The following is a 6,775-nucleotide window of genomic DNA, read 5'->3' on the forward strand; positions in this document are numbered from 1 at the left end:
GTGGACTCCTGAATGGCAGGTTCAGTGGGTGTTAATAGCAGCGCTCAGAAATCTGTTTTTTGTGATTGTGGACTAATACCTTGATCCCTCTTGCTACTCTTACAAGAACACTTTTTCTTTCCAGAAACTTCATAATAAGCACTTTTTGGCATCTATTTTTCATGTTCTGCAATTTAGACTTTCATCATGTCAAGGCAGTGCCTCTGCTAGAAATGTAATTAACCCGACAAAATGATTGGAATTTTTACTTTACAGAAACAGAACCCTGAAACCACTAAACCAGTTAAAAACAGTTTTGACACTTGTGGATGCATGAATACCAGTCATCCAGAGATGTCAAGTTGATGATACGTTAGCGTCAGTGATTATTAAAACATTTAACACAGGGAGTTCAGTTCTAACAATGCAAAAACTTGAATTTTGACAGTTTTTGGTGGATTTATGGACATTTATATGACTTACATGAACACAGGAAATGATAGAAAGAGAATGGTATTAAAAAATGGGTGTTCTCTTTTTACCTCAGATTCATGTTGGGTCTTTAAATTTACAACATGCATCTAAAGTTGGATAATTAATGTAATTAATCGATAACTGAGATGATTAAACAACAAATTTGGCTACTTCAAACTCCCTTAAAGAGACACGCAGGCATTGTTTCCATTGACCAAGCATGTTTCCTGTCAGCATCCTGTGATGTCCCACTTTGTTTTAACTGTGTACCAACTTGTATCCTCCCTCTCAAAGAAGTCGTCACAATCTGAGCTGCACATGTATGTTCTCACGCAGTGAGTTCTAAAACCACTGGCCCACATGAAGAAGTCTTTTATGACTTCTAAGGAAATCAGAGTCAGATGAGCAGAGGCTGTGATCTATATTTATTGAAGGTTAAATTGAATTCATATACGACAAGCCTTTTGTTAGCATTAAAAATGTGTTTCATCCAAACTGAGGATTTTGTAATAAAATAATGACTGAATTTATCCTCTCACAGGGTATAGTAGTATAAGATGTCTGTAGTAACAGAAGCACTTGACAAAAGCTTGAATGTGCAACACTCATTCCTCACATGTACAATAACATCCTATGTTTAGATTTGCATGACATTTATTTCTGTAATGACAAATCCACGGAGGGTGATTTCCCAAAAAGGGCATTTTTCAAATCTGTATTTCCTCCTTCAGTGAGCAACTTCTTACGCCTTCCCTTTTATCAGCAAGGGGAAGTGTAAACACAATGCCTTCTGGGAAATGCCATCAGCTCTGTTAATGAAGGATCATGATTAGTGAGCAGACACGCCCTTCCTGGTATTCAGCTGCTGACTACATGAACGTCTCACTTTGTTTCTGTCTTTGCCATAGTTTTGTTCTTTTTGCTTTTGGTCACTCTCGATGTCTGACACTTTGTTTTATACTTTTTCGTTCTTTCACTCACGTCCTTTCTTTTTAAATGCATCCACTCTACTCTTGTCGAATCTCTCAAGGTGATAACTGTATCTTGTTTGCACACAGTCTATTCCTGTCTCCTGCCTATCATTCCTAGTTTTCCTTTTCTCACCTTTTCTTCTTTCACCTCCCTTTTTTTTTTCATTCATCTCTCTCTCTCACTACCTCACCTTAAAAGCAGATTTAGCACGTAATGATGGAAGCACAGAGGACGAATGGACTGATGCAGCTGGACTTTCAAGTCAAAATGCAATTCTAGCTTAATGTTAAATCAGCAGAGGCTGCAGAGGATGATGTATGGAAAGTGACAGCAGTATTGTGTGTGATCAAGAAGATGTAAATTAGGTTTAGACTTTTCTTTATACACTTGTTAATACCTGTCATTTTTATTTATGCCAGTATTCGTTATGTTAATCACCTTTTAATTCTTCCTCTAAACTGCAAACGCTGTGCACGGAAGTTATTTATGGCATCATCTATCAAAGGCATCTTCCAGAGTTATGAAGAATAAATATCATCCAGGAATATCAGTAATTCCACTGCACATTGTCCTCAGGCGAGGGAGTGTGTGAGAGAGACAGAGGAGCAGAGATATAGTTGTCATTCTCAGGGATGTTTTGTGACTGGCAGACAGGTCTGACCCAATTTCACTCAACCAAAGGCTAAAGCATAGAAATGAGCAAACGGGACTTCATAATGCTGGCGGTTCCTGAAGGGTGGTTGAAGTTCATGCGTGAGGATGGTTGTCATTTTATGTTTTTTTATAGGCAGAAATAAAAACCCAGCTCAGCCCTTCATGGTGAAATCTGAGGACAGACAAGGTGTACCTGTTTTTTTTATTTATTATCTGTCATTTTATTATACCTTCAAACCTGATGGTTTACGTCATGTCCTTGACCAAATATGCACCGGGGGCTACACTTGATGCCACAATAACAACATTCAGATGTCCATATGACCTATCACCAACTATGCAGATAATCACTTGTATACAATATTGAGCTACAAGCTCCCAACTGGGTGAATCTTTTTTGGGCAATATTTAAATGTCACCCTACAAATGTCAACATTTCAGAAACATTTTTAGGAGATAATAAGCTCGATAGCATTTAACCTGTTTCTTGAACCATCATGCTGGTGTTACAGGACAGGAAGAATATGTTTTGTGTTCCACTCACAACCAGGAAATTCGCAAAGCAGATAGCAGCAGCTAGCAGCTAACACCCCACCACCGCCACCATGTGATATGTAACATGAAGGGTAAATGCCTTGTTATTTCTGAAATCTAGAAATCTATAGGTGGCAAGGATTTGCAAGGAAGGTTCTCCTGTGTGCCGTCTGCGTCAAAAAACACTATTCTTAAAGCCACTCATGGTCCCCTGAGGAAGAACCCTGGTGACTTTGACGATCATATGACCTTGTCTTTAGCGCCGCACTTAAATTTATACATGCCTGCTGCATAATGGAGCAGACCGACTCCAGCGATATCTGCTAATACTCCCCAGAGGCAGACCTTGTTTAAATTTGATGACTTTTAAAGAGCCATCCAGAGGTCACATTGACAAAAGGCGAGGCTATGAGAACAACAAAACGAAGTCACGTCATCAACAAATTAGTCCCTGTGAGTGTAAGAGGAGCTCGACCAAGTTTTGATGAAGAAAAAACGTCTCAAATTCAAGTATGTGACGGTTTAAACCCAACTGAGATTTCTGCAGTCGACTTTTATTGCGTTGTTTATTTGCCTGTTGTTGCATAGGAAGTGATTTCACAGCCCCAATCTGTGTTCCACTGCTGAACACTGTTGTGTGTCTGTTGTTTAGATTAAAACAGGTTTAATCACTGAGCAGCTTCTAACAATCTGTCTGCCAGCCACACCAGACACTGCTGCCACATGCACACATACACAAACGCACACACACACACACACACAGGCACACACATATACTCTGTAGTCTTTTCCTGTTCTGATTGGAGCTTGTGCGTTTTCTAGTTCTAGTATTTTCTTTCGCAATCACATAAATCAGATTTTATTAAAGCAGACAAGTAACGGATGATGTCGGCCAGCTTTAAAACAGACAGTAACGACAGTCATCTGAAACTAATTTAAAGCCCAGGGCGTTATCCACATCGGTTTTGGCTCAGCTGTCAGACCTTCTTTCTGCTGAAGGCTATGTTTTCAGCAGCACCCCCTTAAAAGTGAACTGTTATAGGATCCGAACCATGAGGGATTATGTTTCCTGTTCTTATAGAACATTCTTAACGATGGAAATGTTAAAGTGGCTCCATTTATTGTAGACATCCACCCTACCCCCCTCCCTTTTGGTAGAGTCACCATATTCAACCACCATATCGCTGAGTTAATTGAATTTTGTTAATCAAGACAGTCTACAGCATTTGAAAGCCTCACATTCTACATACTGAACTGAAGTTGTGTGTGTGTGTGTGTGTGTGGGGGGGGGGGGTTAGACTTCAAGCACTTAAGGCAGTACTCAAGTCAATTTCAATTTCCACTTAACTTCAATAGAATGATTCAAATGTATGATTTAATTCTGTTGATTTTGATGATTCAGTCGAAACGACACAAGTAAAAATCCGACTTTAAAATATTGATAGGATTAATCGAAACTTGCTTAAATGCAAGTGTAAAAATGCAGAACATGTCAGTCACCAAAACGAAATCCAAACTGGGTTTTTTCACATGTAATCAGCAACATCAGCTGAGCTCACATTGCCACAGCCAGAAGGCTTGTCAACCACTCTGACATGTATCTGAATGAATGAATGGCTCTAATCAGTGTGTGTTTGTGCGTGTGCGTGTGCGTGTGTGTGTGTGTGTGTGTGTGTGTGTGTGTGTGTGTGTGTGTGTGTGTGTGTGTGTGTGTGTGTGTGTGTGTGTGTGTGTGTGTGTGTGTGTGTGTGTGTGTGTGTGTGTGTGTGTGGTAGGCTGAAGTCTCCCAGATGGCACCCAAAGGATTTTCCCTGATAGCTCCCTCTCCAGGAATTAGACCACTGGGTTTAGTTGCATCAACGGCTTTTCGATGTAACGACCGAATCAAATCACCTCCATCACTCTGAGGCAGAGATTCAGAGCCACAGAGAACAATCATTCACCACAGAGACACTATTGTCACCAGCACAAGGTAGACACAATAACACTAACCCTTCACTGTGTAATGGAATCTAGGACAACTGCATTGAAAGCTACAATCTAAAATCTTTAAAAAAGAAAAAAAAACCTTTCAAACAACATCTGGACAAAAGAGGTGGATCTGATGTGGTTTTACTGGAAGATGTTACTTAACCCACTCCCCTGTGTGCTGTTTAGTTTGAACAGATGAGGAACAATAGATTAATAAAACTGTGTATGCACAGCAGAGATGACTCCAGCTGATAAAAACGACGCCATTCGAATATCTATGTTGGATATTTTAAATTATCTCATCAGTATTTTATGACCACTCCAGCTTGACATCAGGTTGACAGCTGCAGGAGGAAAATATTTTTCTGCACATAGAACATGAGCAGATGAAGACCTCCTGGTGGAATTACTCTGCTTTTAATTTCTCCCTCCAACGTCCACAGATCATTCTGTATCGTCTTAATGGTCACAGCCGTCTGTCTACAGGAATGACAGTCCAGCCTCTGGGAGTATGGGTGGAGGGGGTTTCAGAAATGGGGGGCAGTGCTCAATTACAGCATTCAAATCTACACCGAGCTGTCTGAGATCATTGGCATAACATATGTGAACAGTGACGGTGGTCGACAGCCTGTCCTTAAAGGGGTAATAACCATCATTTCAAGTTATTTTGGTACTTTCTTCTTGACAGTTTGTCTGGTATTCATGAGCGTTTCACCCTGGAGTGACTGGGTGAGTAGCCTGGAGCCTTTTCAAAAAAGATCTGGGTTACATTTTCTTGCTATGCTGCTGTACAGCGCTTTTCAATTAGGAGGAAATGCAAATTCACACTCCGGTTTGCTGAAAGGTCTGACTGTATCCATACTTTTCTAGGTACACACACAAACACCCACTCACACCTGTGTAATTAGTAAGTATCCTTGGGTGTAAAAATAATAATAAAACTTACCGCACAGACACAGATTCCAGGCCAAGCAGAACGGTTCAGATCTTTGTTTTGGTACGAAACGAAGCCCAAATACCGGAGTTTTTTTGCGCCTCTGCTCCCTTAAACAGAGGCTACACTTTATTAATGTGGCAGGTGAGTGGCTGTCAGGGGGTCCTACGCTCCACAAGGAGTAAAACCACCTTCTAACTGAGCTTTGTTTCTTCCAGACACTTCTTTTTGTCTGCTGATGTTGAAAGAGAGCAGCAGGTGTTGTTGTACAGGCAGGAATCAAATCCCCTTCTGTGTCGATGAAATATGGACTGATTCCTCTCCAATGAGAATGTATCCCACTGTTCGATTTTCAAAAGCAGAATTTCTCAGTCCAGGAAATCTAAGGACAAAAATGTCTTCTGTACTCTGCAGGTGATCGTGGAGATATCGCTGGGGTTTTTTTTTTTTTCCTCAAACAGGTAAAAATACCAGTCTTAAAAAGAGTCCTTATTGCCTCCTTAAGTTGACAAGCCTTTTTCGTCTGGAGTCCAACAGGTTTTTAATTTCTCTTGCTCTCCTTCTCCCTCTCGGCTCTGATGTGGTTTTGTCTCAACCAGTGGTCAAAAGTGTTGAACCACAGCTGTCCCACCGCAGCCCTCTCTCACACAGGTCACTGCCCACTTCCACTTCCTGTTATTGTGGTCAGTCTTCTTCGCTGGTGCTCCCTGCTACCGCTCCTTTTCCTGTCCTGGTGGAGAAAGGAGAGAGATAGAGAGGTACGGAGAGAGATAAATGGGATTGGTAGAAAGAGAAAAAAGAAAGTGGCGGCGAAGCAGGGAGGGAGCACATATGTCAAAACAGCTCAAAGACGCTCGGAGAGGCAGAGAAGGCAGCCGGCTCATGTTCATGAAGCAGATGGAGTGAATGTGGGAGAGGGAAGAAGGGAGGGAGATGATAGGGAGTAAGGTGAGAGGCGTCACTTCGCAGAGAGAGAGAGAGAGAGAGAGAGAGATTTATTATTCATGTGTGTGAGATAAGGATTAAGTTAAACAGGTTATTGGGGATAATCCGTAGAGATTTCCCCACATGAAGCTAGTAAATATTTCAAACCTCAGTGGGTGAGTGTGTGGATGTGTGTGTGTCAGTGAAGCTGACAGAGGGATCTTGTCTAAGCCAGTAAATGAGATGAGTCAATCGCCCTGCCACACACACACTCTCACACACACACACACACACACACTCAAGCCCCTCAAGGGGGTGAACTGGTCGTCGGTA

At 41.5% G+C, this 6,775-nt stretch overlaps 1 protein-coding gene across 1 annotated transcript in view; it reads right to left on the reverse strand.

Annotated features, from left to right (window-relative positions):
• The window catches only part of cdh5 (cadherin 5), a 29,476-nt gene extending 23,080 nt beyond the window's left edge, over window positions 1-6,396 (reverse strand). The window contains exon 1 of the mRNA XM_068328350.1: window positions 5,531-6,396. The gene's annotated coding sequence lies outside the window, so the exon portion shown is untranslated. The remainder of the gene's footprint in view (window positions 1-5,530) is intronic.
• Between the last annotated feature and the right edge of the window lie 379 nt (window positions 6,397-6,775).

Source organism: Antennarius striatus, chromosome 11, assembly GCF_040054535.1.
Source record: "Antennarius striatus isolate MH-2024 chromosome 11, ASM4005453v1, whole genome shotgun sequence".
In the NCBI taxonomy this organism is placed as follows: domain Eukaryota; kingdom Metazoa; phylum Chordata; class Actinopteri; order Lophiiformes; family Antennariidae; genus Antennarius; species Antennarius striatus.